The 6580-nt window shown below is 43.7% G+C and overlaps 1 long non-coding RNA gene across 1 annotated transcript; it reads left to right on the top strand.

Moving 5' to 3' along the window:
- The first annotated feature begins 382 nt into the window (after window positions 1-382).
- LOC133897526 (uncharacterized) lies at window positions 383-2119 on the top strand. Its single transcript, XR_009905920.1, has 3 exons — window positions 383-714; window positions 1132-1267; window positions 1732-2119. It is a non-coding gene; the product is annotated as an uncharacterized LOC133897526 (long non-coding RNA).
- Window positions 2120-6580: the final 4461 nt, after the last annotated feature.

The following is a 6580-nucleotide window of genomic DNA, read 5'->3' as shown; positions in this document are numbered from 1 at the left end:
CCACATCCCTTCCATCCGAAGGCCGCTGCCTCTCCTACCTCCACGACCTGCCATTTTGCCCTCCCACGCCACCTCCCCTCGGATTCGTATCGTCTGACTTTACCGAAGCAAAGTCAGGTGTGCTACAGTAACTTGCAGTTCGTATTTTCCCGTCCGTCGGATCGCGAATGGACGGTAGGATTTCAGTGATACAGTACTGCTACAGTCCCTATTTCAACAGTATTTTTGCTACAGTAACCTCTACAGTATTCCCGCTACAGTGATTAACTGCACTTTACTATTTATATACTCACGAATTACTGTTCCACCCCTGACTTTGCTTCAGCAACGTCAGAGGATTCATGTCCCCTCCCCTCTCCCCCCGCCCTCTGTGTTCTGCCCTTCGGCGCCCCCCTCCAAATCACGGCCATACAGACCACGTGCCACCGCCACCTTCGTCGCGTCTCACCACCGAGCCGTCGTGCGCGCCGCCAAATGGGTCGACCGTGGCCTCGTTTCCAGACGCCAGTGCAAGCTCTACGGGGCAGGTGGGATCCCGATCTCTCTCACGTCGCTCATCTTGTAGAACTCTCTCTCTCTCTCTCTCTCGGAGAACCCTCTCCTCGCAGATACGTGGGTTGCTTGGTTGTAGCAAGCCGGTGCGCTCATCCTCGCGGAACGCGACGCCGCCCGCCTCCCTCTCGCGATCCACTCCGGCGTCGGCGGCTGCTCCTGGTAGGTGCCTACATCCCCCCTGCTACACCCTCTCATCCTCTCAGATCCATCAACCCGCGCCCATGGCAGCGTCCAATAACTGCTCCACCGAAGGCTCTGAGACGTCGTCGGCTTCGCTGCTGACGGAGATGGGACAGTTGGACTTCAGCGATGCGGCATGGGGCAAGCCCGGGAGATGGACTTTAGCTTCATGTTTTCTATCCTTTCCTTTCATAATTTCATTTGTCTTGCCATGTTATCTCTCTATGTGAATGTAGGTATAGCTTTAACTGAATTCTGTAAAACCACATTCGGTGAATATGAACTTGTTTTTGTGTCTTTGAATCTAACATAAAGTTGAAAAATTCAATTTACCCTAGCATGCGTGCTGAATTCAGTCACCCTGATGTGTTGCGATCGTTTTCTCTGCTGGTTCAGATGAGCAAGGAGCGTCAAGAAGCTCCAGAACCAGATCCTTGAGCTGCAGCGCCAGATCGCTGACTGGCCTGGAAGAAGCAGGGCAGCGCATCGTGTTCTGAATCCTTCGCTGCCACTGAAAAACATGCAGTACCAGGTAGTAGCTGCTGCTCTGAATTAATTCTACCAGAATGGTTCAATTGGATGAAGGGCAATGTTTAGAGTTAGGACAATATTACCTGCTGCTCTAGAATCGATTGTTGTGCAACTCTGGAACTTAAAATTTAGACCAGAGGTTAAGCTCTGGAGCTTCTTACAACTAATTTGATACATCGATTACCTTTTCATCACCAATTTTAACCCAAAAGTTCAGCTGTAATATACCGGTGATTCCTCACAGACTCACTAATGTAAAAGACTCGCTATGTTTTACATTTTCTACTGGGTCATGTGGAGTTGGTTCATGATAAATGTGTGAGTCTTAGAATTTAGATAGATCTGTTCTCTTTTGCCTTTTGCAAGAAAAATTTCTTGTTCTATTTATATTTGTTCAAGAAAACTTTAAATGTTATAAATCAGATTTATTCATGGCTTACTATGAATGTTTTACTGAAATGGCAGGATCCTAGTTGTGAACGGCTGAGCGTGCCAGAAACAAGTGAAAGGAGCCTTCAGTTGTCAAGCCATGGTGGAGAGATCGCTAGTGGAGGCGCTGGCCATGGTAGCGTAGGGAGGCACCACAGGACGTTGTCTAGACATGCTCAAGAACGCTGGGCTGCCTATTGCCAAGGTGTTCACTGTCTTCTTCATGGGGTTCCTTATGGCCGTCAAGTACAAATCAACATCCTCTGTCAATAGCCTCCAAGTTAGGACGTGCTCACTGTCTGAATGTTGACTCTGTATGTCAGAATGTAAGCAAAAATTTTGGCCGTGTATCTGTAGAGAATAGAGAAAATAAGACCCATTTTTATTCATCATGTCAGATGGGTTTCAATGTTACACAAACGGGTTTTTGCCCATCTTCAGGCCAGCGGTTGCTTTTATCCTGGCGTTATCCAGTGCTACAGGAGCTTTGCCGACTGCCTCAGGCCGCAACACAGCTCCAGCAGCTATCGCATTTTGGCTTTTTCACTGCTACAGTGTTGCCGATTGGATACAGGAGGAAGCAAATTTGCGGATGGATAGGGTGTCCGTATCACTGTTGACTGCGTATGCACGTAGGTCCGAGGAGAGTAGAAGAGTAATGTAAGATAAGAAATAGGGTAGCTGTTGAAAATAAAAAAATAAGGGATACTGTAATAGTGGTAGGGGATGCTGTAATAGTATTATAGGGGACGAAATTTTAGAGTATCTATTAGGCCATCTCCAGCAGCTACCTTAAATTTTCATCCTCTAAAACACTATTACAGCATCTCTTATTTTTTTCATCTCCAACAGCTACTCTATTTTCTACCTTCTACTCCTCTTTTTCTCTCTCCGGACCCGCTGTCAGCCTTTGTAAACAGTACTGCTACAGTGTTGCTACAGTAACAGACATTGTTTTCTCCCTCCGGGCCCACTGGCAGTCTCTTTTAACACTGTCGCTACAGTACTGCTACAGTGTTACGGGTGCTACAGTAGTTCCGCAAAGTTGCGGGGTCGTTTCTCTCTCTGCAGTACTGTAGCGATAGAGACTCTGCTGGAGATGGCCTTAGAGATGGTCTCACATCATATACGTAATTTTACAGACATGACTACATGCCGTCTGTGATGTGCGTTAAGTACCCATCTATAATGACTTGTTCTGTGATAGTCTATGATATAGAAACAAATGATAATCAGAGGATTAGCAAAAAAAAAAAAAAATACCCTGCTTGTTTTTTTCTCTCTGAGAACTGAAAATGCTCAGGTTAGTTTGCTCACTGAAAGTTGCCAGTGCAGCAGCCATGCACTTGAAGACCTACTCTGTGAACTTTGTCACGGCAAACAAACTTTGTGAATTTGTTACATGCGGCAACTTTTTGCAGACCTAATAACCAACTGGGATAACAAGTTAGGATTGGATACTTATCCTAACCGACCTACTAACCAAACGGGCTAACAACTTTGGATTGGATACTTCTAGGCTAACAACTTTGGATTGGATCCGGCCAGCTTGTTGTGCTAAAAACGAGGTGCGGCACTCTACCAAGAAGTGCTTTCCACCACAAAACGTAGCTCGCCTGGTAAGTGCATTACTTCAGAAGTCCGGTTTGAGATTTAGGTGGATTGTAGCAGCATTTCACACGTCAGCTGCTAACGTGTTCATCCTGAGTGGTAACACCGATGAAACCAATGTCCAACCTAGCAAAACTAGGATTCAAAACCATCATAAGGTGAATAGCAACCCGGGTTAAGGAAGAGAAGAGATTAAGTAAACCAAAAGAATGTTTAGGGAGTTAAGTGAACTCTGGACATACTTTGAGGTAGTAAAGTGGATTTTTTCCAATTAATATTGATTACGAGTACTTCAGCTAGACTGTAGTTATGAGCCTCCTCCATCACCCTGTACTTAAGAGTTTGGATATTGTGAAATAGGGAATCAACTCCTCTGACTTACCGGAGGTAGGTCACTGGGTGAGTACGCATGACTTACCTTCATGAACAGTGACTGCAAACAGTGATTTTGTGAATAGTAATTGTATGAACAGTAATCTCATGACCAGTATTTTACGAACAATAATCCCATAGGAAGCTCTACGAACGGCAAATTGATGGGGGTTACTGTTCACTCATACTCATAACATTGTTCACGTCACTGTTCACCTCTGACTTAGCTCTGGTGCAAGAAAATTTTAGAGAACTTCCACATTTCAAGGTAATAGAAATGTCTAATATCAAATATGCCATAGAAGTCATGATAAATTCGTACAACTTCAATCAATTTTCTTTTGTTTTGCACTGCAACTTCTATCAATTGCAATGACTAACAAACAATAGCTTTGGCTACTTCCATTTGGAGGATTTGCATTGTTTGGATCAAAACAATTCAATCCTGGGTACATTTTTTTTGTCTTAACTTCTGACACCATCACTGCTGCATAGCCAAATGAGCCCAACAGGAAAGATACAAGAGGGATCAATGTATCATCCTTTTCCACAGAATCACTCACCTTTAGTTTTGCCTAAGGTAAGGTTCCCAAACATAAATTTGATGTCATGACACAACAATGCCAAAATAAATAGCCAATACAGAGAACCTCATACACTACCAAACAGTCCAAAATTGTAGTTACAAGTTAATCAGCATGAGCGTAAAGCTTCATTAGAACGAAACTAATTTGGAACAACAAACACACAAACAGTGTTGATTCATTAATGTTGTGAAATGTTGCAATATACCAAGGGCAATATGCACTATTCAACCATCAGAATAGACATTCAAATGACCATCTTGGGATTTACAACTCATTAAGCAAATTGACAAAGTAGGTAAACAAAACCGTCCCTTGGATAAAAGCCATAATTGCTGAGGACAAATAGCTGGCTTGTCCATAGCAATACAACAATATTGCAAGCTTGATGATTTATACCTCACAATTTATCCCTTCCGATCTTTTGGATAACTTCATTTAATTCGATAGAAAAAAAAAACAGTAAGCATAGGGTAGATAGAAACATCGTCTTTTGTGAACTTGGCTCTGATACATAGGTTAAGAGGAAGTGCCAAAGCCAACTAATAATTCTCAGCAAACAGCTATAGAACGGCTTGATTATTAATCAAGGCCGTAAGTCCATGAATGACCATATAAAATTCATATATTAGGAAATGCTGGTGGATCTCGATGTGGTGCCTGAAGGAATTTTGGTATCTCCAAACACAAAAGTACACCGCGTTCATTTAGGTGTACATTGAAAGGCTTTGTTCTCATCAAATTTCAGACTAAACCATTGAGGATTTTCTAAACTTGCAAGCCAGCTCCGTCCAAGGTTCCTAATGGACAAACCGCAGTGTCATATTTGGCTAAAATTTGTTCTGGACAAACAACAATCAAAGTCTACCCCTTCCATATGAGAAAGAAATTGTCAGACACAGCCATGTGCAAATATGGTGCCGGACAATTATCAGAAATGCCTACGAACACTGACATAGAAAAACATTTAGTCAAGTCATTTGTCCATAAGTTGTCAACAAGTACTTTGCAACATGAGTGAGTACAGGCTTGTTTGCTTGATCAACCAAAATTTGCCAATCCCTCTTCCAAATAAAATTTCCTATCATATTATAAATAAATACAATACACAATGATCAAACATGATAAATCTTGCACGCTCAAAAGAAGCTAGAAAGCATAAACCCTTATGGACAGTGTCGGCATACAAACCATTCTTCTTGGGCAGTGTTGGATTTGAGCCATGGAAGCGTTTGTGGTCTTGTGGAAGACTTGGGCTCCGTTGTGGTGTAAGTTTTTCTTGTGGTTTGCTGTGAAAAATTGCTGCTGGATAGCCAACCGATTAGCTCGTCGCGGGCTGCCACATCGTGTGTGCTACCCTCTTTGTGGCCAAGACAACGAAATGGTGCAACACCTACTCACATTTGTGAATCCTCTCGCCAAGTGTGGTTCAGCATTCTTAGCCATGTGCAGAGGTAAAACTAGGTCTCTAAAGACCCGAGTGCACAGTTCCTGCGCCAGCGGCCGCGCTAGGATCCGCAGACGGACCAGGGACGTCACCAATGCCAGCGTTTGTGCTCGCGCCAGTGCCTACACCAGCGGAAGGTGGCACGGAAAGCGGTGGCAGTCGTGGCACGAAGAGGACATCCAAAGTGTCATCCAAGAAGGAGTACGTCTGTCGTGTACCTGACGTTGCTTTGCGAAAGGAAAAGAGCCCTCATCGAAAACAACAAGTTGAGAGATAAAAACTTGGTTAGTTGATAGATCAAGGCATCAATATCCCTTGTGATTTGTCAGGTAGCCAAGGAAGACACAGGCCATGGAGTGAGGAGACAATTTTGGGGTGCGGGTTGAGGATAGATTAGGGTAGCATTTGCAGCCGAAAACACAAAGGTGGGAGTATGAAGGTGGAACACCGAAGAGGCAAAAGTGCAGTGTATGAAATTGAAGTGTGTTTGTGGGATGCAAATTGAGAAAATGTGTTGCGGTATGAAGAGCTTCAGCCCATTAATGAGGAGGCATTGAAGCTTGGAAGAGGAGGGACCGCATGATGTTGTTGAGAGTGTGGATGATGCGTTCGGCCTTCCCATTTTGTGGGGAGGTGTATGGGTAAGACATGCACAAGTGAACACCATGAGCTTGTAGAAAGGAGCGAGCGACATTTTGGTCAAATTCTCGACCATTGTCGCATTGGAGATTTTGAATAGTGACATGGAATTATGTGGCGACATAGGCAAAGAAATGCTTTAGAATAGAGAAAGTTTCTGATTTTTGTTGCAAAGGGAATGTCCATGTAAAATGTGTATAATCATCCAAACAAACCAAGTAATATTTGAAAC

This window comes from Phragmites australis, chromosome 17 (genome assembly GCF_958298935.1).
Source record: "Phragmites australis chromosome 17, lpPhrAust1.1, whole genome shotgun sequence".
Taxonomy (NCBI): Eukaryota; Viridiplantae; Streptophyta; class Magnoliopsida; order Poales; family Poaceae; genus Phragmites; species Phragmites australis.
This window is presented reverse-complemented; position numbering and strand designations above follow the sequence as displayed.